Source organism: Nothobranchius furzeri, chromosome 1 (assembly GCF_043380555.1).
Source record: "Nothobranchius furzeri strain GRZ-AD chromosome 1, NfurGRZ-RIMD1, whole genome shotgun sequence".
Lineage (NCBI taxonomy): Eukaryota > Metazoa > Chordata > Actinopteri > Cyprinodontiformes > Nothobranchiidae > Nothobranchius > Nothobranchius furzeri.
This window is the reverse complement of record NC_091741.1, coordinates 85,762,921-85,778,499: the sequence shown is the minus strand read 5'-3', so window position 1 is coordinate 85,778,499 and position 15,579 is coordinate 85,762,921. Positions and strand designations below refer to the sequence as shown.

The window sequence follows — 15,579 nt, the reverse complement described above, 5'->3', positions numbered from 1 at the left end:
TTCATCACTGACCTCAAAGACACAGGGTTCGGGTGACAAGATCCATTATGGCAATCGAAGTGTCGATCGCAGAAACCATTGGAAACATAAAGACAAAACAAACAGAAGGCGGAACTGGGATAATCCAAGATGAGGAGAATGCTGTCAAAAAGACGGGTGGACTGGACCAACACGTCTTTCTCACAGTGACAAAACTAAATTGGACAACAGGAGGGAGGAAACTCAAGAGAATGCAATGGCTGCTGTTTGAAACAGAAAAAGGAGAAGTGTAGTGAAGCAACTTGTCCTCTCCCTATGAGTCACGCAGCACTGTCGCCATTGGTAGAAACGGCTCGAGGCGCTTTGCCTTAACCTGGCCAATCAGCGGCCAGTATGCAAATCCTTTCAGGTGAGTTGGGATGGTGGAGGGGATTGGATGAGGTTGTGTGGGGGTGGAGGGAGGAGCAGAGAGGGCCAACAAGAAAGCCACACCTAGAACGGCCTGAAAGACGATCAACAGGTTTCTCCTGCAGAGGCAGAAGTAAACAGCTCAACAGGTATGCACCCACTTTAGACTTTGACCATACAATATGGGCCAGGCAAGGCGATTAAAATCTGTATGGCAGCTCAGAGATAAAGTTCACATCTCTCTGTGTCCCATTAAAATATTTACAATGCATTGTGAGTCTTTTAACTGTGTCAGTTATGCAGTCAAAGTTACTGACTGTGAAGTAATTTGTTCTCCCTGCTGTAAAAAAAAAGCTCATAAAACCAACTGTGGGAGGTAAGGAGAAGGGTTTAGGCTGGAGCAAGTGCCCCATGTCCCTCCTCATCCCCCTCTTCCTCCAGCGAGTAGTCGTTCTAAAGAAAAACACGTTTAAACTACAAACACAAGGTTTTCTCAGTTGTTTGACATTAGTAATAAACATGTTATTAAAACATGGAGCAAATGTCACAGATGAGATTAGAAAGCACGAGGCATTTTTAGAACAGCGTTGCGTTAATATGGTAGAGACGTGATGTGAATCTATCAGAAAAGACACTTAAGCAAACAGGAAGTGGTGGTTTGCGGTGAGTTCCGAGCACTCTGTGTCTTCACACTTAGAACACTAATTTATACGTGTTTTTTACCCAAACGCCCCACCTGCTATGTTTGACGACAATATAACATTTGCTTGATGATGTTAATAAAAAGAACAAAGATTAACATTTTAAACTGACTATCAACAGCGGAAGGGTTTGTTTGTTATGAACGTACAAATCAGCCTCTCAATGTCCACCAAGCGCTCCGATTATCACATCAATTATTTCCGGCCTTCCTTCAGCCCTCTATAACTCTGGATCAACAACAGCTGTTTGTTTCAGGGAAAACTGATCACCACATCGTGAGGAAAAGTTATGCCAAAACAAGCTCCATTCATCACCCATCTTTGTAAATGCCAGCCACGTCCCTTAAGCCTTGGACAAAACTATTCTTGGCTTGTTTAATAAACCTCGCAGCACGGGTAAAATCCTGGACAAATACCAAAAAAAGCACACAGTCCAAAAGCATCAACGGTTGTGTTTTTGCCTATTTTTAAACTTTCCAAGTATTAAGGGAGAGGTGTGAGTTTTTTGCATCCTTGCAAAATATTAAGGATGAATTGAATCAGTTGTAATTAGTGTTTAGAGATAACCAAGAGTCCAGATGAAGGTTCAATATTAATATACATGTTTTAGCATGTTTTTGAAAGTTTGAAAAGAAGAAATTTTCTAAAGCTGAATGCCTGACAGACTGTCTTTAAAGAGCAACTAGGCAGTTTTAGCTTGCTTTTGGCACCCCCCAGTGTCTGTTTGTAGAGCCAAAAGCAAAATCTATCTCCTCGCTGTGCATTTGTCTTTTTGAAACCTTAATCTAACAGCTGAAATGTCTCCCCAACCTTCTTTGGTGTCTACATGAGTGGCTTATCAACAAATTAAACAACTCAGCTGTGCTCATGATCCAAAACATGCAGGAAATGTGCCGGAACCAGACTGAAGCGCCAGATATGTCAGCTCCAACATACAGGACCAGCACTCTCAAGTTGCAAGTGGAATAATCTGGCCACAGAAGGCGATAGGGGCTGGGCATTCTTTCATTAAGCCTGTAAAGGGTCATTTTAGCATGTACTGGCCCATGAAAATGATTTTAAAATATGAAAAAGTTGTAAAGTACCCCTTTAAAAGAGGAAAGATAAACAGGTTTTATCTGGAAGTGAATATTAGGAGTATATCATTTCTCTTTCCTACCGCCCAGTTTTCAACTGAATCAGACAGTAACTTGACAGCAGCAAAGTAAGGATGTTACAAGTACAAACTGCATGTCCTTTCAAGATTTCAAGAGAAGACCCTCTGCCTGCCAGACATTATAATTTTTCTCAACCTAATGGGTCACATGATGGACATCCAGGATCAAAAGTATTAGTCAATAAGAAGCAATCCCAATGCTAGCAAAGAAAAAGCAATACAACTTAAAAGTTATTGTTTAAAGTTGGTCTAAGAAAATAATACCAAAGCCCAAAGACACAACGACAGCAACAGATGGGACACGAACCTGCAACCCTCCCGCAGCAGGGCGGGAGCTAAACTCCTCTGCTACCGTCACCCCACCACTGCTGTGTTGATTTGTGCAGCAGATGAATTGACTTACACACACAAATACAGGGAAAATCATTGTCTGTTTTTCAGCGCTGGGCTATATTAATTGTGTGCATCACTGCAATTTATGCAGGGGAATTTTGTTTTGACAAAAAAAATAAAAACTGAAATAACACACAAGGCTTGATCAATTTAAAGTTCGATTTATCATTGTAGCAATACGAAAATAAGAAATTTTGCTAATAAAAAGGAACGGATTGTTTATTTTTCCCTAATTTAGTGAATGAGTGAAGGACAATTTTGATTTTAAAAAGCATAGTGGCCATTTTAATTTATATTGTACACTACAACTTTGTTTTTCCCCATTACAGCTTGGAAGTGGATGTTCAATGGTTCAATGGTTTCTTTGTGAAACATGATTGGTCACTCTGCGTTTAGTATGCAGCCTGAATGTGAAAACAGTCTTCTGGGGTCTATTCCCTGTGTTAGCCGCCGATAGTAAGTAGACAAGGAAACACTCGGGTCATAAAAAGCCACTCAGGGTTAGCAATCATGGACTCACCCATCTTGGCTCACGACGTGGAAAGCTGTTGTCGGTTTGCTATCCAGGAGAAAGCAGAGCGCATCTTGGCTAGTAGAAGCTAACCGTTAGCATTAGCAACTCCACAACACGTCAGAACTCCTTCAGGGTTGTGTTACTTGTGGAGATAAATCATCACTGTTGTTTTTATTACTCAAGAAAAAAGAGCCAACAAAGGTTGCTTAAGAGTCACATTGCTGTTAGCCAATCAGAGGCTAGATGTTTGCATATCATGAATATTAAGGAGTAAGAACTCAAACCCTGCAGTTTCCCACCCCTGAGCTCCTCTACCTTACTTCTACTACCTCAAACAGGAGAATCAGAGCTTTTTTACCACCCTAAAACACTGACAAGGAATTCATTCATACTAGAGACCACAGCTAATGTGTTGAAATAATGAGTGAATGAGAGCTTTAAAAGGCTTTCTACTTTGAATATGATAAATGTTTTACAGGACAAATATGGAGAAAATCTATTTTAAGAGTCAATCAATCTAAATTCTTTGAAGACAAAAATGAAACACAATGAGACCATGATCAAATTAGTGTCAGCAGAGTAGTTATTTCTATTAGATTTAAATGTATTGGATCTAGTAGAGTTGGTGCTTGACTGACACTTTGATGGGTCCAAATTTAGACTATTACCAAGTGTTATAATAAATGATGTGATTACTTTGTTGAAGTGTCTCCATAAACAGCAAGAAAAACCTCACTTCTTCTCAAACCAATTAATTCCGTTTCTAATTATCTTTTGTAACACCAAGTACAAACTCACCATCTGCACAACAAATCCCCTCCTCACTGAATGCAGGGGTTAAGTGATGAAAGTGAAGATGCCTGCAGATATGTCAGTGGAATGAAATACAACCTCTGTGTGAAAACACAAAAAGCCCGGTATCACACAATGCAAATGCTCTTGCTTTATTCCTGCAATGATTGTGTATTGCATGGAGCAGACGTCGGTGTGTGATTTGTGTAGACATATCTGAAAGGACACACCTTTCCTTTGCTGCCTAAGAATGAAAAGGAGGTCACTTGTTCCTCTCATGTGCTTGCTTTGAATAATAAAGGCCAACAACAGAAGCACACCTCAAAGCCCACTTTTTGTGCAACATGCTTGCAATGATTTTACTGGTTTTATTTGCTTTTACTGTTAATAGTCTGTTGTTTATATTTCTTTTGCTCCTTTTTACATTTTCCATCTACCTGACTATTTTTTTTACTTGTGTTTTCTTGCTTGTTTTTTGTGCAGCGCTTTGTATGGTTGTAATGCCGTGTTGAAAGCGCTATATAAATAAAGTGGTATGGTATGACCCCAAACATAGCAAACAATGTAAATAATTAGATTGTGTTGTGTTGCTACAAAAATACCTGCAGCATCATGAGGTAAAATAATCATTGTGACTTCCAGTTTGATGTGAACAAACCTTTGATTTGGCTAGATTGCATTTGGTAGTTATTTCTAAATCATGAATCACTGTGATCTCCATTTCAATGTTTACAAACGCTTCAAAAGCTAATGGTTATCTCAGCATGTAAGCTCAAGTAAGAGCTGATGAATTTGGAAAATGCAGCCTACAAACAAGCCAAGTTTTAGGATGTTACTTTCCCCCCAAAAGGGGACATATGATGACAATTTTAATTAAGTTGCATTTCTAATGTTGATGCAAAACATGTTTATGAAGTTCTTTGCACTAGATCCATCTCACATGAAGCGCTCTCAGCAGTTTTATGCTTGACAGTTATGGGCCATTCCCATCTGTACCTGGTCGGCCCTGCCCGGTTAGCTCCAGTCGGCCCCAGCCTGGCCCGGTTGATTCCACACATCCTTGCTTAGGTATGCAAGAAATGCAGTCAGATACATTTTCAGCTTCTATGTAATCAGCATGATAATGAATGATAATGAATTGAACATACCTTAAGCCCATGTGGGCTGATTCGACCCACCAATCAGAGGCTTGCTGTAATGGAAGGTGTGAATTTGCTGTCAGCAGTGGGTGTGTTGGCCCTGGTCAGCCTGAAGCAGACCCCCTCAGAAAGAGGGCTGAAAAACAGTCTTTTGTTGCACCCTGAAAAAAGGCAGGCCACCAAGATATGTAAGCAAGCTGTGCTATCCGGGCCGGGCCGACCAGGTACAGATGGGAATGGCCCATTTCAGTACCTTCCAGTACCTTTCAAGGCTCTGTCACTTTAAGAAAACAAACTGGAGTTGGCCATGCCCACCCATCCACTACTCGAGCTAATATAGGCTGAGAAGCTGAGATATCCGGGAGGGACTCAAAGTAGAGCCGCTGCTCATACAGCAGATGCTCTTTTTTGGATGCAAAAGGTGGTCCTATTCTACTTTCCCCATTTGTGACATCACAAATGGAGACTTTATTAAACAACTAGTTTTAGTTATATAGTTCCTAAAACCAAACACTGACAGAAAAGGAATGGACATTTTTTCACATTATAGAGGCAGTAGAGACCCACAAAAAAGATGTAAAGGGTGAGTTTTTCATAAAATGTCCCCTTCGAAATAAGGCTGCAACAACTCATGAAGTTAATACATTAATTTGTAAAACATCCCAAAAGCAAAATATTATCTTGTCAATTTTACTATTGATCATTTTCTGTGTGATGGAGAATGACAAAGTACCAAGGTGAAAATTCAGGAATAAGCACTAAATGTTTGAAGAAGAAACTACAGAAAAACAAAATCTGGCTCGTTTGGTGAGAGTTGGACTGCCCTTTGTCACCAATGCTGTTCATAACTTTTATGGACAGGATTTCTAAGTGCAGCCAAGGTGTTGAGGGGAACGGTTTTGGTGCTTTTTGCAGATTACGTGGTCCTGTTGGCTTCATCAGAACGTGATCTCCAGCTATCACTGGAGTGGTTTGCAGCCGAGTGTGAAGCAGCAGGGATGAGAATCAGCTCCTCAAAATCAGAGACTATGGTCTTGAGTCAGAAAAGAGTACATTGTCTTATTCAGGTCAGGGATGAGGTCCTGCCCCAAGTGGAGGAGTTTAAGCATCTTGAGGTTTTGTTCAGGAGTGAGGGAAATATGGTGTGAGATCAAAAAGCAGATGCAGTAGACCTGCTGCTCCTCTACATCGAGAGGAGCCAGTTGAGGTGGCTCAGGCATCTGGTTAGGATGCCTGCTAGTAGCGTTGGGTACCGAATTCGGTACTTTTTAACGGTACCGACCGAATTCCATAGTACCGACTGAGCACCGATTCACGTCATTTGAAACGGTGCCTCGTTTCGGTACCCGTCCTTCATAACGAGAACTTGCCTAGACAGCTGCGCATGCGCAAGAGCATTATGTCGTCGGTCGCCAGTTGTAAACAGAGCAGCATGGTAGAAAGAACGCACGCTAAAGCTTGGGTCCACTTCACTAAATGTGATGGGTAACTGGGTGATGATGAAACCAGCAACAACGATCTAAGTGAGACATCCTCATCTTAATCTGCTCCGGTAGGTAAATAAAATGTTTAAGATAATGTTAGCTTGATGTTAGCTTCCGTTTCGCTAATGGTGCGTTCGCTTTCTCCTCGGAACTCCAAATTTCCGACTAGAAGAACATGAAGGCGCTCTAAAGTTTGGCTTCACTTTACTAAATGTGACGGGTGATTGGGTGAAGATGAAACCAGCGACAACGATCTAAGTGTGAGGCATCATCGTTTTAATCTGCTCCAGCAGTTAAATAAACTGTTTAAGATAACGTTAGCTTGATATGTTAGCTTCCATTGCCACCATTGTTATCAGCTAATGGTGCGTTCGCTTTCTCCTCGGAAATTCTAACTTCCCAGTAGGAAAAATCAAATGAAAAAGGACGGCAAAAGGAATGAAGATACTTAGTGAATTTAATTCACAGTAAAGATGTTTGCTTCAGTTTAATTATCAGCTTATAAAACTACAAGGACGATGTTAAAATACAAACAGTTGTAGGTTATTTATCGTGATATTTATCAAATATTGTTATATATTGAGAAAAATATATAGTTAATTATAAAAGAGAATTAAAATATTAAACACTCAAAAGTATCGAAAATAGTTACCGTTAAGTACCGGTATCGATTCCTAGGTACTGGGAATTAGTACTAAATAGATTCAAATGTCAAAAGCTACCCATCCCTACCTGCTAGACGCCTCCCTGGAGAGGTTTTCCGGGCACGTCCAACCGAGAGGAGACCTAAAGGAAAACCAAGAACACACTAGCGAGACTATGTCTCTTAACTGGTCAGGGAACGCCTTGGGATTCTCACAGAGGAGAAGGCCCAAGTGGCTGGGGAGAGGGAAGTCTGGGCTTCCTGGCTTAGGTTGCTGCCCCCACGACCGAAGCCTGGAAGCAGAAGAGAATGGATTGATGGTTGGAAGAGCTGAGGGGCTTCCAGAATAAAAGGTTTTGCCACATGTGTATCTGAGGTCTCAAAAACTAAAATGTTCCAAGTGTGACCAAACAACTTTTTTTTGTTTATTTATTATGTTTATTTATTTAGCAGACACTTTTATCCAAAACGACTTACAATTTATAACCTATAGGGCATGTTTTACCAGATAAACCTCCACAACTAAACACGGCACAATGAAATACCTTATTGGAGAACAAATTTAAAGCTAAAATATCTTTAAATGTTTATTTGACAGCGTGAGATATAGAAGTGTTGGGAGGAGATTTCAGCTGAAGCTGTCAAACGTGAGTCGACAAGACGCAAGTGCATCTTAGAGAAGAACCAGAAAATGAAGGATGAACTTATTAGCCTGAACTTATTAGCCTCGATGAGATGAAAAAATATGACATGAAAGCCCTTATCAGGTTTGTGTGACAGTCAGCCAAGGTCACACAACAGTAATTTAAAACACCAGCGGGTTGGAGTCAGACTTTTAGTTTTAACACTCTGGTTTGTTCAATACGCTGACAGCTCATGGTGTTATGCACAATTTATCGTTCTCGGACGGTGACTGTCTGGAGCTTAGCCGTGACCCCAAGATGACTCACTGCGCCGGCAGCTAAACACCTAACAAAGCGGCGTGTGTGTGTGTGCATGTGTGCGTGTGTGTGTGTGTGTGTGTGTGCGTGCGTGTGCGTGTGTGTGTGTGCGTGCGTGTGTACAGTTGAAAAGAAAACATTTAAAATGCAACAAAACAGCCCACTGAATCTGAATGATTCATTAGCACATTTGAGAAGAGAGTGATGCAAAGATCACATGCTTCTTGCAGCAACAGGTAAACATGGTGCTCAGTTTATCTGTCTATAGAAATGAAGGCATGATTAAAAAATAAAGCGTTTTTGACCGATAAACTACTGTAGCTGCTGTGGGTTAACATAAAAAAGTTCTCACATGCTCTGGTTTGTCTTACTTAGTAGAAAAATTATAATGCTATTGAAATAATTAAAGACTTGTTTGAATGAAACAATCCAAATGAAATCAGTGATTAATAAGTCTAAATCATCAGTCTTCAAAATAATTCTTGAGCATTTTGCATACCGGTTTTAGCTGAGCGCATCGAAACCACGTTATTAGTTGTCGATTAAATTTATTAGAGAGAAGGTAAAGCTTATGAAGACAAAATGTCACATTTAAGTAAAAAACTTTTTTTTCTAAATATGGCATACAACTCTCTGGTTTTGACTCATAACACAAATATTTGTGCAAAGTTTTGTCAGCTATAGGTGATTTATTTGTAAAGGACAAGTTACCGTAATGTTCTATTTGTGTGCCGAGTGCCACTAAACCTGGAGCACCATCAATATTTGAAAACACAACATACTGCTTAGATTGATCAGTAGTCTATCTAATGCTGCCCAAGACACACACACACACACACACACACACACACACACACACACACACACACACACACACACACACACACACACACACACACACACACACACACACACACACGGTGTATCATTAAATATTGAACAGAAGGCCAGGAATCCACATCATCTGCATCACACCTCTGTGGGCTACTTGAGCTAGCAGCAGCCAGATACATTGCTATTTTATATCATTTACTGCACAAATATTTTCCTCATCCAAATATGATAAACAATTGTGGTCTTTAACAACTATTTCTATGCTACACGTGACTTTTTGTCACCATACGTCAATCAGAAGCACATTTTAACTCAAGAGCCCTTCATCTCTGGCTCATTATTAATAAAATGCTACGAGATCCACAGAGTATATCAAACAGTAGCTCAGGGTCTTGATTATAATACTCACTGGCTGCATGTAGGTAAATAATTCTGCAAGCCTGAGAACAGACCGCCGCTCTGAACTGAACCCAAAAGAACTTAAAAAGTGAATTTTATCAGACCTGCCAAAGTTTTGTTGCTTAGTAGCATTTGATGAAATTATATTTAATAATAACTCAGCATCTCCCAACTAAACATGAGAGTCCCCAATTAAACAAACTCATTAACTGCAGCTGACATGAAGAAATTAGGCTGAACTGTCATTAAGCAGCAAAAGTTGCAGACAGACGGTTTCTATTTTTGTGAAAAACTAATTTCTGAGACAGCAAGCTAGACCACTACAAACAAGCCTTTCTCTAATGTGATTACATGTACATCAGAGCTGCAGCACAGCACTGCACGGAGCCCAGTGAGCAACAGACATGCAGCTACATAACAGGGTTAAGTGATCTCATGATGTCATCATGCTGCAAGAGCAAACAGCCAACAGCAGCTCTGTCTACAACGTTCTGCTGTGTGTGTGTGTGTGTCTGTGTGTGTGTGTGTGTGTGTGTGTGTGTGTGTGTGTGTGTGTGTGTGTGTGTGTGTGTGTGTGTGTGTGTGTGTGTGTGTGTGTGTGTACAGGTTAAGTAATCCATATCAACAGCGTCTTTGTCTCAGTCAGACTTGTGTTGGTTAGAACTGCTCTCATCGACAATAAATTGTGTTTCATCTGCGCTGCACAAACTGTGATTTTAGGTAAAAAATGTGTGTTCATGCAGTATTCTGCTGTTTACTGGAACATGTTTTATTGAAATCCAGTAAATAACACACACACACACACACACACACACACATGTAAACACACACATTTACAGACACTGGTGAGTTTTGTATGAATTGAGAAGAAATAGCTAAACAAAAACAAACAAAAACATGTTTGATGTGTTTCAAATTCCATAAATCCCAGTCTGATCTGGTCTAAATCCATATGCACAAAGATCAGGTAGGAGTGTTGAATGTCCTTACTATTAGACTAAATTTCTCACAGCAAAGTGTTAAAGGTGTGGGACACTTGTTTAATCAATACATTTGCAGTGCTCTCTGGTAGGAATGAATGCCTTGCAAGTCGTACTTAGGGCAAAAAAAGCCCAGAAGCTCTGGGATTAGCACAGGCAAGTCTGTTGCAGCAGACAGCAGCACTTGAGTCTTATTTTCTGATATTTGGACATCTTGCCTTGAATTGAATAACAGCAACACAATTCTACCACAACAGAGATGTTTAATCTCTACAAATAATCCAAGTCTGGAAGAGTTTTTCTTTGTGGTGGTGTTGCTAATGATAACGGTTAGCTCCTACTAGTTGGCATAGCATTACAAGATCTCACGTGACCCGTTAGCACTCAACAGCACATGTTATAAATGACCCTCACCCAATTTGTAACATTAACAGGGTTGTAGCCACTTTTGTGCTGACTAATGTAGATTAGCGGTGGCAGCTAGAGCTTTCGCCCAGTTTTAAGTTCATACCTTTTGAGATCCTTAGTTTGGTCTTTAAGAACCTAGTAATCTTTACCAGTTTTAGTGGGACATCTTTTGATTACTGAAATATTTGTTTTTTGTAAATAAACCTGATCATCATTTTAACTTTTAAAGCTTGTTTTATTGTTCCTTCCATTTTGTACATGAGCCAAACTCCCCAGGAAAGGTCATAACATCACTCACCACATGCACATGAGTGACCAAAACAAAGCAGCACAAGAACAAAACTCTGTCTCCAACCAGCTCTCAGGCTCAGAAGCTGGCACTCCCAAGCTCTACATGTCACCAGAACACAACCCACTGCAACAAAATAAAAGCAGTATCTACATTTACATGCACCAAATTTCCCCCATCCAATTCAAATCTTGGTTGATCAGAAATCCAAAATCTCTGTTTACATGGACACCAACTGAAAAGATCTGATCATGCCCTCAGAATTCAAGCACCAAGCATTCAACCAGATTTAATAGGTTGAGCATGCACAGAGTAGTCTTTGCCAGAAAAAAACTGTAATCAAACGCCATCTTGTCCGCATGTCTTCCCTCGCATTTTATTTTCTTATTCTGTAGCTTCGTCGTTGACTTATGTTCCCTAATTATGGACCACTTCTGTTTACCTCCCGACATGTTTTTGCCTTGTCCGGAGCGTCTGCAATGGCGGAAAGACATTGTGAAGTCGCACACATGCGCAGTGGGCATTATTTTACTCCAACAATCCGAATGGTTGTGTAAATGGTCGTCGATTCGGAATGATGATCGAACAAAACCACCTCCCTCAGTCTCAGGGACGTTATTGGATCCGAAAATTCCGATTGATGTGTTTACATGAAGAATTTTTGATCGGATAGGGCATTCATTCAGATCACTTGTGCCCATGTAAAAGTAGCTGGTGTTATACAAAATGGAAGGCCTGTAGTTCTTATTCATTTGCAATACCAGTTAATTACAATTTGGGGGGGTATTTGAGAATTTCTGTTTTTTATTAATCGTGCAACAGAAAAATAAAAGTTAGATTAACCGTCGAGTTAGTCATTAGAATAGTCAACTATTTGATAAAATAAACACAATAGTAGATACTATCGTGGACCAGATACATGACTTTAATGGTGGCAGGATACCTCAGAATAGCGCTACGCCCTCTGTTGCCCTGGCGGGGAATTGTTTTGCAACAATCCCAGCTGACAGAAAACGTCTGTCAAATCTGTCCAGCTGTTTAAGATATATCACTCTGTCACTCGTTCGCACGCACACGCGCACACACATGCACACACACACACACACACACACACACACACACACACACACACACACACACACACACACACACACACACACACACACACACACACACACACACACACACACACACACACACACACACACACACACACACACACACACACACACACACACACACACAGGCCCTGTCCACACGTAGCCGGGGATCTGCCAAAACGTAGATATTTTTCTACGTTTTGGCCTGTCATCCACACGAAAACTGAGTTTTTTCACACGAAAACGGATCTTTTTAAAAACTCCGGCCGAAGTGAAGAGCTGCGTTTTCTCCGTTTTGGGTGTCTGCGTGTGGACGGACAAAACCGGAGTTTTAAGGTCCGCAACGTCACTTTCCGCGACAAAAAAATGCTGACATCACGTGTGCGACCTGTGTTTACACTAGCCGACAGCATGGATGCCCTCAGAGCTGCGCTCTGTCACTACCCGATCCATCAATTGTCCAAGCGCTTTCTGCTTGTTTGTTTTTGCAAGAGGAATTACTGCTCCTTGCGGAAGACCACACATGAAGGACGAGGTTAAGAACGGGGGAAGTACTGCCGCCTACAGGTCTGGCATGTCCTTAACAACATATTTATCCGGGTACGTGTGGACAGAGTTTTTTTTTTAAACGCAGTGGTGTGGATGCAAGTTTTTGGAGGGGCGGATATTCGTTTTTAAAAACCCCGGCTACGTGTGGACTAGGCCACAGTGTGTTCCTGACTTCAGAGTCACGAGACTAATCAGAGGATGACAGGCTGTCTAGGAGGTGGGACTTAAAGAGACAGGATGTGTACTAGGTTGTTTCAAACAAGATGACAGGTGGATAGTCAGCTGTTTGATTTTTTTATTTTATTTTTTTAAACAATAACACCAAACCAGTGAAGAAACAATCCATTATTTGGGTCTCAATGAACATTTAAAATATGCTCTACTAATCATCCCTCTTCTATTAATTCTATAAAAATATACACTAAAATTGCTACTGAGCTCCTCGGATCTCTGTTAATGCACATCAAATGACTTTAACATGAAATTATTCCATCTGTCTAAGAAAAGCAAAAGATTCTCAGCTGATTTTGTTTTACCACAGAAATAAACAAAACCTCTCTGACTTCCTGAATAAACAGCCTCACCACACACACTCAAAAAAGTAGAGCCAAGTTTTTCTCCTATATATATTGCTAAAAATAACTAGCGTGTCTGACAGCATGACATCACTGTGATAAATGCAACGATAGAGCAGCGAAGGCTGGATGACTCGTCCCGAGTCACATGCTGAGCCAGGCAGCACGAGAGCACAAGGAGGTTACAGGTGGAATTTCCCTCGTCTCTCTTTTCTGTTTGACGTCACGTCCAGTCACGGCGGTTTATGCTGCTGCCTGGCAATCAAACATGTCTGACAAGGTGATAGTCAGGTGTGAAGAACCTGGCCTAGTTCAGCAAGACACCAAATGGGGAACTTTAGTGAACAATACTTCCACTGGAAGCCCTGAAGAGAAACAAGCCCAACAAGCGGTGATTTTTTTAAACTAAAAAAAGGGAACTTCCAACAGTTTTGTTTCTCTTTTCAAGTCAGTTCATGCCTTTCTGCAGATCATCCAAGGTTTCAGTCCTGTCCCGTGGCTGCTCAGTCAGAGCATATAAACATTGCCATCTTGTGGTGGTTTCTAAGGTACCAAATGACACTAATTTACCCTTAGACAATGAGGACATTATGTGGTCTGGTCTAAAATAAAAAAAAAAAATAAAAACAGTCATGACAAAAACAGTTTTGTTTCATGAGAAGGCAAACAAAGCTTCAGCTGAAAGCAAACACACAAAAAACATCAACGATAAATAAACGCTGTGCAGAAACAGGAACCTCCGCTGGGTTTTAAACATTACTACACATGCCAACTTGCAAAAGGAAGAGTCGTAATATTCCTCTGGTTTAGCAAAGCTCTGCTGAAAGCTTTTGGTGAAACTGGAGTGCAGCTTTCTACACACCATAAAAGCCCAGTTCTTCTTTTTGTGAAATCAAATCAATACCAAGGCCCATTAGGGGAGGTGAGTACATATTCTGCAAGACGAGGGATCTGATGTCTGAGGAGCCCTTCGCCACAAAATGGAGAACCACAGCTCTTTGCTGTTGTCCTCTCTCATCATCACACTCCTCAGCTGCTGCTGATGACAAGGCTGCCACAGGACCAGGACGATGAGGCTGCTGGGAACTGGAACTGCTCAGGCTTTTGCTAATTTAAAGACATCAAAGAAGAATGGGGGGCGGCACACTGGAGGCTAATGTGTGGGCAGCAGTGTCACAAGATGTTCCTGAAACAATTCAAATGTTTGAAACAAACAAGACAACTCCACTTGGACTAATTGTTTTCAGAGGATTAAAGTTTCCAAATATCCACCAGCTTCTGCCAGTCATGGGAAGACTTGGGAGGGGAGGAAGGGAGGGCCAGCGGCTCTAGCTGCAGGTCCTCTCTCTAGTGACCAACTAACATATTGCAACCCTCCCCTTCCCTCTGCGTCACTGCTCTGAAGTGAGCACACGAGGCCAACCAATAAGACAGTGTTTGTCCGTCCCAGGATACAAGCATCTCAGCCCAAAAATGTAAACATCTGGCAAGCATTTGGACTCCCCACAGATTAGGGTTGACAAACAGCCTGAAAAAAAACTTCAATTCTGTAAAGAATTCCTGGATAAAACTTGAAATCATCAACGTTTGTCCTCGGCAAAAGCCTGGGACTCTCCCACACTAGTCCTCTACTGTGTTTTGCTCATTTTTTCATGATGAGGAAGTCTAAAGCAATGAGTGGCACATATTTTTCTTGCTTTAAAGCCAACTCAGGTAAATTGTTGACACTTTTGTTAAAGGAAATTAGTTATTTCAGCTCTTAGATCTGTTATTCGTAGTGAAGAGTACAAGTTGTACAGACTTGGATATTGCTCTGGGACACACACTCCAGACAAAAGGTTGAAACAGCTGACCTAGGGGTCAGCAATACTCCAGTTTTCTCACAAGCTTTCACTGAAACTCAACCCAGGATGAAACCAGTGTGGTATTCTTCTATTACTTGTGACTCTTGTATGAACTGTAAACATCTTTAGCATGCTCCCACCATCAATGTAGTCACATGCCAGCTGACAGACAAAGCAGAATCACCATCATCCCTGCATCAGTGTGTGTGTGGTGTGTGGTGTGTGTGTGTGTGTGTGTGTGTGTGTGTGTGTGTGCATTCTTAATCCTTTAATATGTCAAATTTATTACTGTTAAAGTGGATTCAAATACATTTAATCTGCTGCAACATCCCCCACTTAATAATGTCGGAATCAGCTAAAAATCTTGGAATTTCACACTAAATACTAACAACAATCCCTCAAGTATCCAAGCAAACATTAGGAGAACGCACAATCGGTTAGAAACTTGGTG

General features: G+C 41.0%; 1 protein-coding gene across 5 annotated transcripts in view; it reads right to left on the bottom strand.

Annotated features, from left to right (window-relative positions):
- The window catches only part of elf1 (E74-like ETS transcription factor 1), a 47,640-nt gene that overhangs the window by 31,476 nt on the left and 585 nt on the right, over positions 1-15,579 (bottom strand). The window contains exon 1 of one of the 5 annotated variants that reach the window (XM_054739164.2): positions 7,299-7,464. The exons of 2 other annotated variants lie outside the window; for them this stretch is intronic. The gene's annotated coding sequence lies outside the window, so the exon portion shown is untranslated. Of the gene's footprint in view, positions 1-12; positions 3,591-7,298; positions 7,465-15,579 lie in introns of those variants that run through there. 2 more of the 5 variants (XM_070550991.1, XM_015947651.3) reach the window with 2 other exon arrangements.